The sequence below is a fragment of the Oryctolagus cuniculus genome, chromosome 3 (assembly GCF_051225735.1).
Source record: "Oryctolagus cuniculus isolate XC-2025 breed Fujian yellow rabbit chromosome 3, ASM5122573v1, whole genome shotgun sequence".
In the NCBI taxonomy this organism is placed as follows: Eukaryota; Metazoa; Chordata; class Mammalia; order Lagomorpha; family Leporidae; genus Oryctolagus; species Oryctolagus cuniculus.
In genome coordinates this window covers 61,816,418-61,830,997 of record NC_142869.1, presented here as the reverse complement: position 1 = coordinate 61,830,997, position 14,580 = coordinate 61,816,418, and the positions used below count along the sequence as shown (strand labels likewise).

Below are 14,580 nucleotides of genomic sequence, written 5' to 3'. Positions count from 1 at the left end.
GTCCCTCAATGTCTGAATACACTGTGGTAGGGGCTGGCATTGTAGCACAGAGGATGAGCACCAATTCAAGTCCCAGCTGCTCCACTTTCAATCCAGCTCCCTGCTAATGCACCTGGGAAAGCTGCAGAAGATGGCCCAAGTGTTTGTGCCCCTACACCCATGTGGGAGACCCAGATGAAGCTCATGGCTCCTGGCTTTGGCCTGGCCAAACCCTGGCCATTATGGTCACCTGGGGAGTGAGCCAGCAGATAGAAAACCTCTTTCTTTCTCTCTGCTTCCCTCTCTCTGTAACTCTGACTTCTGCATAAATAAATAAATCTTTAAAAAAAAAAAAAAAACCTACAGCATAGAAACAGAATAATCTATGCATGAATTTCCTCAGAATTACACAGAATGAAAGAAGCCAACCTCAAAGGGATACACGCTCTAAGATCCCATTCACAGCCCTCCTAAAAGCAAAATTACAGAATGGAGAACAGAATAAAGGCTACTGGATATTAAGGAGAATGAGAATGAATGAGAAGGGAGAGTATATGGCTACAAAAAGAAACTCTGCCTTGCTATAGATGAGTAGACAACCTCACTGAAACCTCTTTTGCACTTTATAATAGTTGGATGATCTGAAATAAAGCAGACAAATCATGAAGATAACATAGGGGTGGAGGGAGAGATATCAACCATGTAGACAGACTGATGAAGCAGAGCCAGGTTCTAAACTAAGCCACACTTCTCATGGCTCCAAACCCAGTGCCTCCCTTCAGGCTGTGCTCCACGCTCAAATGTCATTCAGTGCAACAATGCACTGTCTGGTATGATCCTGCACATGAGACGTGCTGCAGACTGAATGTTTGTGTCCCCCTAAAATTTATACATTGAAATCCTAACCCCAAAATAAAAGTATTAAGAGATGAGGCCTGGGGCCAGCACCGTGGCACACTAGGTTAATCCTCCACCTGCAGTGCCAGCATCACATATGGGTGCCAGTTCAAGTCCCAGCTCCTCCACTTCCCATCCAGCTCCCTGCTAATGCACCTAGCTAGGAAAGAAGAGGAAGATGGCCCAAGTCCTCAGGTCCCTGTACCCATATGGGAGACCTGGATGAAGCGCTTGGCTTCAGCAGGGCTTGGCCCCAGCCAATGTGGCCACTTGGGGAGTGAACCAGTAGATGGAGACCTTTCTCTCTTTGCCTCTTCTTCTTCTGCCTTTCAAATAAATAAATCTTAAAAAAAAAAAAAAGAAAAGAAAGAAAGGAATTCCTGTAGAACTCCCTTGTCCCTTCTGTCATGTAAAGAACCAGCAAGAAAGCAGCCACCTGTGAACCAAGAAGCAGACCCTCAGCAGACACCAAAATAGCCAGCACCCTAATTTCAGACTTCACAGACTACTGAACTCGGAAAACTAAAACATTCATCTTTTCATTTGATTATTGTTTATAGTATTTGACTATTTCCTTGTCTGGGCTATGGTCTTTTTAATTTTTATTTGTTAAATTCTTTATTTAGTAGAGCCATTAAAGCTTTGATTATAATGTAAATTAAAAATGTCATCTCAGCAAAATCATAAATAAAATATTAAGTTTAAAAAATTTATGTTGTTTCTAAACAACCAAAAATATGGTATTTTGTTTTAGTGGTCTGAATGGACTAAAAATAGCAACAGAATATTAAACTATCTCTTATTCCGATACTGATGCCAGTGGAAGGAATAATGAAAAAAGCAGTAATTATCTGCTTCAATGATTCATACTAAGGTGTAAGTAACTGATAGGCTTCAAGAGTCTAACAATGTACAAAAGCAATCTAACACAAATGCCATTTCAACAGAAACCGTATGTTTAGGAAAGAATTAATCACAATCTAAATGTTGTCTGCTTAACTCAAACGCCCTAAAACATCCACTCACTTTCTTTCTAATCTTGTAGTTCTCAAGTATTTCAAAAGTAGGATATAAATCCTATACTACTAAATATAGAAAGTAGCTTTTGTATCACCAAAACTCAAGATGTACTCCCAACAGGAGGAACTATTTAGACTAAAACATTTATTTGTCTGTAAGTAAATATAACCTAAGGCCTACCATAAACCCTAAAAATCCATGTTTGTCTTCTGAGCTCCTTTAAGCTCCCCTTTCCCTTATCTTTTCAGTTCTCTACCTGATCCTTGTATCTCTTGCCCAAGGAGTCTGGTGTCTCCAACTTCTCCTATCAAAACAGAAAAACACTTGAAGACTGAACAGCTTTTTAAACAAACTTATTTTGTATTTGAAGGCAGCTAGGTGGAGTTTTTGGCTATAGGTCTGGCTAGGTTTAACTGAGGGAACAGGGTATTCTTTGTTATTTTATTTTTCTGAGTCCACTAGAAAAACTGCTTTAGTACTTTTACCAAACCTGGAAGATTCTATACAGAAAGGAAACAGGTTACCTAAGCTCTCCTTTCTTTGGCCAGTCTTTTAACCTCACACTCCAAGAACCCAGATTCATTTCATAGTATCTACTTGCTTCTCCTGGTTTGATATCCCTTTCCTTTTTTCAACATAGTGAATGAGTTTTTTTCTTTTAATTCTGGCTCCCTCCCCTCCAGTGTTCTTGTCGCCTCCATCCTGAAAGGGGTAAATGAACTCTGATCATGTGGATGGAGCAGGCCTAGGATGCATGTGTGGGTAGGATGCATGTGTGGGCAGGCTGCCTTCCCAGACTCCCAAATCAGAAACTCAAACTCAAGGGAAGAGCAAAGCCATCTCCACCACTGCAACCCCATCCCTGATAAAAACATCACGCAGCCTTTTCATTTTTTACAGTGGGGGCAAGGAAGGCTGGGGACTGAGGTTTGGCAAGGGACAAAGTTTAATGATAACATCAAGCAGCACACATCAGAAAAAAACTACTGACTGGCAACAATCAGACACACTAGAGAACACAACGGGAAAGAAAAACTTCTAAAGTTGGATGTAATGCTAATTACAATTATATATGCAAACTGATTTTACTTCATGCCGAAATATTTTGCAAAATGATAAGGATGTATATCATAAAAGATGTGTCAGACCAATTCTGTTTGAGCTTTACTTTGATATAACTGAAACCTTTCCTCCCAACCCCTACCCCTGCAGCTTCCTTGTTTGGGGTTGCAAATGTAGCACCCTGATTGCTTTCAAAAGTTTTTTTTTTTTAAAGGTTTATTCATTTACTTGAAAGTCAGAGTTACACAGAGAGAGAAAGAGAGGCAGAGAGAGAGAGATGTCTTCCATCTGCTGGTTCACTCCCCAGTTGGCCGCACTGGCTGGAGCTGCGCCGATCCAAAGCCAGGTGCCCCTTCCAGGTCTCCCATGCAAGTGCAGGGGCCCAAGGACTTGAGCTACCTTCCACTACTTTCCCAGGCCACAGCAGAGATCTGGATCAGAAAAGGAACAGCCAGCACTCAAACCAGCGCCCATATGGAATGCCAGCACTGCAGGAAGCGGCCTCACCCACTAGATCACAGCGCTGGCCCCTAGCCCTTTTCAGACCTGGTTTCTGTAGTAATGTTCCTCAAACATCTTTATCACTTCCCGGTCAGCTGATGAAGCACAAGTGGATTCATAATAAACAGCATCAAAATCTAAGCTCATATATGGCTCAGTGAAAAGATGCCCAAATTAGTTCATAATAAAAGGAAAACACCAATAAATTGGCAAAGATCAAATAAACTTAATAGCTCACCAAATACAGAAACACAGGTATTCTCATATGTTCCTAGTGAATGTACAAAATATAACCTCCATGGGGGTAAATTTGTCAATAACTATCAAAATTACACAAGTACCTTTAATACCCCATTTCTAGGAATTATCTTACAGTTGTGCCACCTGCCTCCACCACTGTGTGTGAAATAACATGTAGAAGAATTGACTACAATATTATTGTAATGAAAAAATTTTAATAATAAAAATTTAATAGCAAACACTTACCTAGCACTTAGTATAGTTCAATAAATACTCCCAACAACAAATTTTTTAAAACATAAGAAAGAAAAATTTCACAACAATCTTATGAGACAGCTTCTATAAACATCCTCACTGTAAAGATGGAGGTACTAAGTGGCCAAGTAAAAGTAGCGCAAGGTCTCATTGCTAGCATGGTACCAGGATTTGAACTTAGGCAGTATAGCTCCAAAGCTTGTTTTCTTAACTGTTGTAAGATACTAAACTACCAAAATATGTATCAACAGAGGAACAGTTACAATAAAATAAATGGTACATCTACCTAAATGAATACTAAACTTCTTTTTAAAAATTTTTTAGTTCTCCTTTTCACTTTGAGGATATGTTAAAATTAGTGACTCTCTTCCAAAACACAGTATAAAAAGGGAAAAGTAGTAACTACACAACAGAGAAACCCACTAAACACCACAGCAGTCAAGCGATCTAAGTTAACATTACAGTGATGTCACATAAATTATCGGCACTCCCCGAGTGATATGGTGAGAAAGACAACTCAGCCTCATGGTATTACTTTCAAACATCTGCAGTCCCATCATAATCATGAGAAAAACACCAGACAAAAATTGAGAGATATTCTATAAAACAGCTGACCAAAACTACTCAAAACTGCCAAGGCCATCATAAACAAGACTGAGAACCTGTCAGAGGAGTCCAAGTAGATGTGACAACTAAATGCAATCTAGAATCTGGGTGGATCCCAGAATAGAAAAACAAGCAACGAGAATGAAAAATTGGTGATATCCAAGTAAAGTCTAAAGTTTGGTTAACAGTAACATACCAAAGCTGGCTTCTTAGTTTTGAAAAATGTACTTCAGTAAGATGTCAGGGGAACTGAAGCTGGGTGAGATGTATATGCGAAATCTTTGTACTATTTTCCCAACTTTCCTGTAAATCTAAAATTGCTGCAAAGCAAAAAATTTATTTTAAAACATAAGCAAGCCTGTCAAAGATAAAACCCTCTAACAAATAAAAAAAGTAATATGCAGGAAGTGTTAGGATACGGAAGAAGCAGTATTGCATAGGGATTAAAGAATCATTTGTACTGAAAGGATGGGAAAGATGTATGTATTCATAAAATATTTCTGGAAGAATATGTAACACTCTGATAACACAGGTTGACTCTGGACAACAGAATTCAGCAGCTAAGGAATGGGAATAAAAGTGTTTCTCTTATACCTTTTATTTGATCCTCTTATACCTCTTAAATTTTGAAATATGTGAATATATTATATACTCAAAAATAATTAACTCTTGGAATGACAAGGACCTGAACTAAGACAAACACTGTGGAAATAATGATGGCGCTTACTCAGAAAAAATATTTAGGGGATTAAAAGACATAATCTAATCTCAATCTGCTTGTTAAGGCTTCCCAAACCCTCTTTTTCACTTTTTACTCCAACCTTATTCTTCCTTAATACACTACAGACATTGTATTTTAGCTGAACCAGTCTGACTGCCAATCCCACAGTTACCAGCTCTTTCCTCAAATCCACATCTCTCCCTGCAAACCTGAGCTCTAAACTTAAAAGCCACCCACCTACTGTGCTATTTAGCATCCTGTATATTTTATCTACAGCAGGAACAGCTAATACAAGCATTCATGTCATCATTACTCCTACCCATGACAGCAAACATCACTCAATAATCATAGTACCCTTTCTCACTGAAGCCAGATGTTGCCTCCAACAACCTCTCAGTGCAGTGTTCCGAGCAGTCACCACTATGCATCAAAGCTGGCCCCTGAAAGAAAACCTATTTGCCATATCTGGGCCCTATTACATTTATCTGCTCACTATGACATGTCCCTCTCTGGATTTCATGTACATTTATTTATATTTCTATACTCAATTTTGTTCTGAACAGGATAAAGACATTTAAAAGAACACATGGACTACAAAAAGTTAATGAACTAAAAGCACAGAATGAAGAAAAAAATTGGCGACAAGAAAAAGGTTAAAAACTGTACAACATAAAACCCATCTATCAGCTCCACTGTGGGCCATGAATCTTGATGTGGCTTTGTAGTAGCCATCACAAAGAGGAAACCTCAATCTACCATCCAAGAGATAAAGAGAAAAATACTCAGAAGAAACTATGCTTGGTACTGAGAATGGTCATTTTTATAAGGCAAAAAGAACTGCATATAATGACCACAATACACACAACTTGCAACCTTCAAAGGGTTCGGCATGCCTCAAGAGAGTTCTATGGCCCCTGACCAGAGCCCAGTTCAGTAAAACTGATTTTACAAAGAGCAGGCACAAGCTTTAAGAGCCCTCTGTCCTTTTACTTGGTTTCCTCCTTCATCGCCTCCCTAATTAGATTATAAACTCATTGAAGACAAGAAACATCTATTCTCTTATATACAGCTCCAAGGTGTTTTGCCTTCTGCAAAAGAGCTTTCAATGTCAGTGAGAATTTACACGATGCAATTCAAGCCTACTCTGATGAAAAAAAAAAATCTCTAACCTAACCATGAGAATTTCTACTGCAGAGTCCTAAACCTTCTGTAATAGTACTGAATCCCAATTTAGTTTGTAGTGTCCCAACAGCATTTTTTGTTTTGCACCTCCCTATCACAAAGCTTGCAAAAATACCAAGTCAATATTACTGAATCTGACTGGATAAAATGAATCTCATAAGCAAAAGTTTTTGCAAGCCCTATTAAGGGAAAGGACAATATTACTATCTTTCAAAAATATAATCAATAGCTCTTTAGAAACCAGCTGATAAGGGCAGGTTCATTTTTTAAATGACTGCAAGTTCACCAGAAGTCAATGAATTATAATGCAGATTTTCTCTACTTATTTCAAAGAATATGCAGTTTTTGCAAATGCCAAACTATCAGAAAATTGTACTGTGCAGTTCTTACACGCACACACATGCACATGCAACCTTGTATCTTCATCTGGTCAAACTGGACGTACAGCAAAGAGTAAGTAATAAATTATCTACATATCAAATTATGAACACTAAATACTAAAAAACTTAAAATTCCTATTAAACAAAGGCATTAGGACACATTAACAATTCTCTATTTGTATTTCATTAATGGAAATCATTAATAAATAAGTAGACTCACACTATACTGGTTGGGTTTTTTCATACACTTAGTATTTCAGTTGACAGCATGTCCCTCATTTAGTATTCCCTGCACACAGGGACTTGCCCTTTCATCCTCAGGAGGGGACAGTTGTAATGAGTGAAAGAACACAAACAAGACTAACGGGCAAGGGGCCCACTAAATGAACCTTGGAAGATACAAGTCCCACACTTTTGCTTTCTCATTTATTAAAAATGGAAATGAGGGCAGACATTCTGCCTAGCAGTTAAGATGTCCACACCTCATACTGGAGTGCTGGTTTCGATACCCAGCTCCTTTCCTTACTCCATCTGTCAATGCAGATTCTGGGAGCAGCAGTCATGGCTCAAGTAATTGAGTTCCTGTCACCCTTATTGGAGAACCAGATTAAATCCCTGGTTCTGCAGGATTGGAGTGGAGTCCTTGGTTTAGTGGAGTGGAGAGTGCTACTGTACACTCTCTCTTGCTGTATGTGTGTGTGTGCGTGCGTTCCTGTGTTCTCAGCCTCTACAAAAAACTGGGAGGGGCTGGAGAGTGGGGAATGGCTATCATCTCTATCTGATGGGATTGTTCAGAGAATTAAATGAGAAAAGGTTTGTAAACTGCCAAGCAGATGCAAAGTTAGGTGCTCAGTGAGTATAAATTCTGTGGCTCTTTCTTATAGGTGTGGAAGAATCTGAGTAGTTAGTTGACTCATCCAAGGCCAATGGCAAGTAAGTACAGAACAGACTAAAAAAACTCTGAGTTGGGGCTGACTGTTCTTTCCACTACACCAAGCAGCCTCAAAATAGCAGAACCCAACACCTCCTGTTTGTTACTCTTGGGCACTCATTAACTATCTGAATCTCTAGTTTATGTCAGGCACTATACTGATCTCTTTGCTCCTAACCACCCTAGAAAGTATGTGCTATTATCCATTTTACTGAGAAAAATTAACTTGTCCACAGTCACAAGGCTAAGAAGTGATAATCCAAGATCAATCCAGGTCTGTTTATCCCATTACTTTTCCCTATGACCCTTCCTCAAAAGACTGTATTTTGATGGCACTGTCCACCAAAATCAAACTCTTAATGACCTGGGAAGTTTTGTAGTTCCTTCCCATTTATTAGTAGAAATCACCCCCAGGTCCACCATGCTATCTCCTTAAATTTGTTCCTGTTAGGCTAAAACATAATTATAATAACCAGGAAAATAAATTTATATTTGTATAGTATATTATGATTTATTACTATAATTTTTTTCATTTTTATTAGATGCGACTACTGAGCCTTTTCGCCTATTAATTCACATCTCATTTAACACTGTCAAGACCCCTGTAAAGCAGAAATTACTGCCATTTTCTAGATGAGAAGATGGAACATTAAAGAAGTAAGTAACTTGTCTAAGGCTATACACCCAGTAAACTGCAGTGTAGGGCTTGATCTCGTGTCTAAGAGAAAAGCTCATACACATCGGCATGCATTCAATCAATCATTTACCTTACTCATAAAATGTAACAGAAAACAAGCATCAAATACTGACAGTAAAAATGGGAAAAATCAGAACGGCCATCTCAGATCTCATCTGTCCCCCACAGTTGTCGGGTGATTTACAGGACAGACATTTTCAACCATTCCAGAGCACAGAACGAAAGAGCCAAGTTTCCTACTCTTCCTTGGAAGCTGGCTTAATCTTGACACCAATACCAGGCAAGGAGACCAAACTAAAAGGAAATGTAAATATGCTTATCCTTTGTGCTTACAGATGCAAAACTTTAAATATGATTAAGTGAAAAACAAAAGGAATACCTGCAGCTGGACTGTATTTGTAAAAATCAAGATGATACACACATGTATATATGCACGGTAGGATACATAAACGCACATCTGTACTCACACATCCAAGCACAAAGAGGTAAGTTAGGAACTTGAGTACAAATGCCAAACTGCTAACAGTGCTGAGCAGAGATGGGCCTGGTCTTAGAAATAAAGAGTGGGGGAGGAAACAAGAAAGGAAGGGAGATTTTCCGCTTTTAACTTAGAAACCCATGTATTATTTGAGCTTTTATAATTAACATGCATCAGATTTGACAATTTAAAAATTTAAGTGAAAAAGCGGGGCCTACATAATCATTTTCTGTATCTCTGCTGTTTATACAGCACAAACTAATTCTTTTATTCATGCATTAGTCATTCATTCATTTAGCACACACTGGGGATGCAACGGCTATGTGTGAACTACTGTGCTAAAGACTTGGAAAACAAACATGTGCCAGTTACCAAGTACCTGGAGACTATTACAACGGTTATTCCTTTCGTTAAAATACAACGTTAAATTAAGTTAGGGGCAGGCACTGGACCTGGTAGTTAAGCCCCTACAGTGTTTGGTACCTGACCTGACTCAGGCTCCCAACTCCAGTTTCCTGTTGATGCAGGCCCTAGGAAGCAGCACTGATGGCTGAAATACCTGGATTCTTGCCACCTACGTGGCATGACCTGGACTGAGTTCCTAACTTCTCTGTTCAGCCCAGACCAACTCCAGCTATTATAGGCACTTGGGGGGTAACCTCTCTTTCTCTTCTTGATCTGTTCTCAAATGAATACTTAATAAAAAAAAAGCCCTGTCACATTTAAGAAAAAATTTTATGTCAAAGTTTAGTTTTTGGCATTTATTATTTCTTAAGTCATGTCAAAGATAAATTTTTATTTTTCTGGAATTTATACTGCTTTTACTATAAAAATAATAGCATATAATTTTTTTTTTTAATTAAGTCCCCATTCAACAAAGGTTAGAGTCCCTGCCATGGGTCAGGCACAATGGTGGACAATGGAAATGCAAAGATGAATTAATAGCATATGGTCCTCTCTGGTGGAGTTGAGAATTTCACATAAATGTTATGTCTCATACAAAGAAATACATTAACACCAAAATAAGCACCTCAGAAATCCAGTATCTGAAGTGAAACTGACAAACTGTCCTCTTTAAAAATAAAAGTTAATTCATTTTAATCCACAACAATCTTAATGTTTATGTAAAATATGAAACTCTTCAATTATTTTACCATCAAAGGGAATAAGTTAATGGAAAAACAGAGAACATTGAGATTGCAGAGGCACAGAAAGTGCAGTGTGCCTAGGAGAACACTGAGTTCTAGGCGCACCTATGCAACGAAGAAAATGTTCCTGGTTTATACCACTCTGACTCTGTTTCCCCACCGGAAGTGTGGATATCACTCCTACCTTATTACAAATGGAAAAAATTACTGATTTGAAAAAGTATGACAAAACCTGGTGAATATATGGCCATGACAACTGCTTCTTTATTGTTTGGTTTGATTTTTTATTTTTTCCCCATGTTGTCACTGATTAACCAAGCAAATTCACAAACATAATTTAACTTTTGCACGCCTCATCAACTGCAAAGAATGCAGGAGGTAGAGGCAGGAGATCAGAGTTTATGTTCAGATCTTACTTTTTACTAACTGTAAGACTAAAAGTACACGCAAATCACTGAATCTCTTTGCACCTTGGTTTCCTAGCAATAAAATAAGGATAAATCTACCTTACAGAATTAATCAAAATATTAAATAGCAAAATAAAGCAAAAAATACAAACTTGTAAACTATTATGGGGCTGTCACCATGGTGTAGCGGGGTAAGGTTGCTGCCTGCCACGCCAGCATCCCATATGGGTGTTGTTTGAATTCTGGTTCCACTTCTGATCTAGGTCCCTGCTAATGGCCTGGGAAAAGCAGTGGAAGATGGCCCAAGCGTTTGGGGCCCTGCACCCAAATGAGAGACTTGGAAGACGCTCCTGGCTTAGGCCTGGCTCAGACCTGGCCATTGAGGCCATCTGGGGAGTGAACCAGAGGATGGAAGATCTCTCTCTTTGTCTCTCCCTCTCTCCTTCTCTGTAATTCTTACTTTCAAATAAGTAAAAATAATAATAATGCAACTATTATAAATGAAATAGACATTTCTCCAAAAAATATATTCTAATGGCCTGTAAGAACATGAAAAGATGAAATGTAAATGAAAACCACAGGATACCAGTTCAAAGCTACTAACATGGCTATTGCCAAAAAAGACAAACAGTAACAAGTGTTGGTAAGGATGGAAAGAAAATGGAACCCTCATGAATTGCTGGTGAAAACATAAAACAGTTTAGCAGTTCCTCAAAAACTTAGAGGAACCACAGACACAGTAACTCCACACCCCAGTATATTCCCAAATGAAAATATCTACCCACACAAGAACTTGTAAATGAGTGTTTACATTATCCATAATAGCCAAAAAGTGAAAAATCAAATGTCCATCAACTGATGAATGGATAGATACAATGTGGCACAGGCACAGCATGGAATATTATTCTGCCATTAAAAAGGAATGCACCATCAACACATGCTAAAATACCGATGGACACTGGAAGCATGAGGCTAAGTGAAAGATGCAAGGGTCACATGTTGTATGATTCCATTTATATGAAATGTCCGAAACCGGCAAAACCATGTAGACAGAAACAGATCAGTGGTTGCCAAGTGCAGGGGAGAGGAAACAGCAGCCAGTGGACACAGGTTTCTTTTCAGGGTGATGAAAATGGTCTTAAATTAGCGCTGATGTTTGCACTGTCTTGTGACTATATGAAAACCACCAACTGTATGCTTTAGAAGAGTGACTTCTATGACACACCAAATTATATCTCAAATAAAACTATTATGGAAGTTTAAGCTTAAGCTACTTTTTATTAGTGAATATCCCTGCTTTTCTCAAGAGGCCACTCCTGTTTCTTGTAACAGCTATAAAAGCTCTTTGAAGTAAGATATTTCACAGATGAACAGTATGTTTAGAGAAGTAAACACTACCTTCTCAGAGAAATTTCCTACAAATCAGATGTAGTATAATTTTACTTCTTCAAAAGAAATGCTCTTTTCAAGAAGTCTGTGCACATGTGATATTTTCTATTTTTTAATTAGCAAATATTTAGCTTTCAGATACCTCATTAGTAAGATCTCCTGTTTAAAGAGTTATTAAGCATCAATGAATTAAAACCCAAGTAGATGTTAGTTTCTCCCCTCTCTTTCTGTCCCCTGCACTCTGCTGATAGATTTCTGGTACTTGACTAGATCCTAATCTGTCTGTCAATGAGTCCTTCCAATCACTACACCCAGAGGAAAGGACTCTGCGAACTCTTTAAATGTGATCAACTCACTTTTCTAATGTTGGGGAACTTATTAAGGGCAGGCCTTAATTTTTAGGTTAGTCTAGAATGTTGGAATAAATATTCAGCAAAATGATTTCCTGGAATTTGAGAAATAAAAACAATCAATAGAGTTGTGTAATGCTTTCCAGGTCCTTTGGGAATTCTTTCATAGTGTAGTCATGGGGTAAAGACAGGCACCAACTTTTGTCCACAGAAAGTAATAAGTTTAAAGGCTTCCTGGTTCTAGAACAAAGAAGCATTTTCTTGCTCAAAGCAAAAACGAAGGTATCTTCCTTCTATTTAGTATTGTTATACTAAAATAGCACACCCATGAAAGCAGCTAGGTAAGGCCTGACACAGGCTATGTAAACAAAGACGAACTGTTCTTTGGTGGGTTCTGACACCAAGAAATCAGGACTGACCACGCCAACAAAAAGCCCCTTATGGATGAAGATTTTCCCACACGGAGTACTCCGAGTGGCAGCTATATTCTGAGGGCTTGCCAAGCCACGCTGGGATGCGTGGTGGGCACGCCTGGCACACACCTAACCTGACGACCTGTCAAGCAGCTGCTATCCAGTTACTCCCAACTTCTGGGGATGTCTGGGTCTCCGGGAGACATGTCAAAACCCTCGGGGCACGCTGCACGGGGCTGTCACACACAGCAGCCCCCAGCCCAGCCCCTGCGTCCCACGCTGAAATCCCACCCGCACCCTCCGGAGCCGGCCACGCTGCGGCTCTTTCCGAACACGAGGCTACCTAAAATATCAAAAATAAACAGAGAGCCGTGGATCCCAGCCAACCCATTCCCTCCCTCCCCTTTGTGACTCCGGTAACCTCCCGCAGGCCCGGGGAAGCCAAGCCCCACGCGGCGAGGGAGGCATCCAGGAGCCTGGGCTCAGCCCGGGGGGCCTCGCGCCCGTGTCCCCCACCCACCGGGCAGGACTGGTCACCGGTCACACAAAGGAACCGCCGCGGGCGCTGGACGCGGGGACTCGCCCCGCAGCCGGGCGCCGCGTCTGCTCCCAGCACGCCGGGAGGGCGAGACCCGCTGGAAAATAAGGATTAACGCCCAGACCTGTTGCACGATTCGGGTCCCTTTCACCCCGAAAGGAACAAGGGCGCTCAGGAGGGGAGAAGCGCGCAGCCCCGGCTCTCGGGCTCTGCGGGCCGCTGCCGCTCCCGGGCAGGAGGCGCAAGAAGCAGGGGCGGCCCGCGGGCTCCCACCTCCGGCGCTTTGTCTGCGGAGGCGGCCGGGCGGAGAGCGGGGGCGGCCGCAGGGCAGCGGGGCCGGCAGGCTGGAGGCGCCCCTCCCTCAGCGCGCGGCCCCGCCGCCCCGCGGCCCGCGCCGGCGAAGAAAGCCGGGCCCGCCGCCTCGCGCTCGCCGCCCGGCCGCCGGGCCTGCGCGCTCCTCCCGCCTGGGCCGCCCGGCCGCGAGGCGGGCCACACTCACCTGGCCGGTGCTGGCGCTGGCGCTGGCGGCCGGCGGCTCCGGGGCTTCGGGGAGGACACGGGGACGCTGGCTAGGCGCGGGCGGAGGCGGAGGGCGAGGCGGGAGGAAGGCGGGCTGGGGGGCGGAGCGGGCCTGGGTGGCGGCGGCTCCAGTCACTCGCCGCAAATCGCGTCCCGGCCCCTCCGTGCGTCAGGCGGGGGGCGGCGGCGGCGGCGGCGGCGGCGCGGGTGGCCCGGCGACCTCCCGGCACCCGCGGCCAGACCCGCGTCCGCGCGACCTCGCGCGCGCTCGGGCGGCTGCGGCGCGGCGACCCCGCCCGGCGCGGACAGGGGGCGGGGCGGGAGCCCGGCGGGCGGCTGGGGGCTGGGCGGGAGTGGGGGGGGGGGCGCCCACGCTCCGGGTGGTCCCCACCCCTCGCGGAGCGGCCAGCGTCCGGCCGGGAAGGTGGCGGGAGGCGGGGGGAGGGGGAGGGGGTGGTAGAAGGAGTCCTGGGGTCAGGAGCCCTGGGCTTACGAAAGGTCCCGCTGCCCGGCATCCTCGCAGGGTATTTGCTTCCTCTGACCTCATCCTGAGCTACGTGTGTCTTCGAGTGTAGGGTCTCCGACAGCTTCAGAATTCCAACGTCCTCAGCCTCACTTTGTTGGAATTCTTGGCTTCCAGGTACCCAGCGCCAGGAGGTGCCAGGAAGAGGGGGTCTGCTGCGGCGTGGCTGAGTCGGGTGAAGGCGGCGGGGAGGAAAGGGTTGCGGTGTGGACATCGACTGGGCTTTGAGGATCTTCCCATTGGACAGTCCGAAAGGAAGCCACAAATGGGGCTTTCTGATCATGGCTACTTCCCCATGGTTAGCAGCCCTTGGGTTTTTTTCCTCCAAATGGACTAACTTCAGA

At 42.7% G+C, this 14,580-nt stretch overlaps 1 protein-coding gene across 5 annotated transcripts in view; it reads right to left on the bottom strand.

Annotated features, from left to right (window-relative positions):
- Nucleotides 1-13,983, bottom strand: part of SESTD1 (SEC14 and spectrin domain containing 1) — a 150,882-nt gene extending 136,899 nt beyond the window's left edge. For 2 of the 5 annotated variants that reach the window (XR_016230737.1, XM_051848395.3), the window contains exon 1: nt 13,694-13,975. The gene's annotated coding sequence lies outside the window, so the exon portion shown is untranslated. Of the gene's footprint in view, nt 1-4,756; nt 4,884-13,318; nt 13,507-13,693 lie in introns of those variants that run through there. The other 3 variants (XM_051848393.3, XM_051848394.3, XM_070070584.2) reach the window with 3 other exon arrangements.
- Nucleotides 13,984-14,580: the final 597 nt, after the last annotated feature.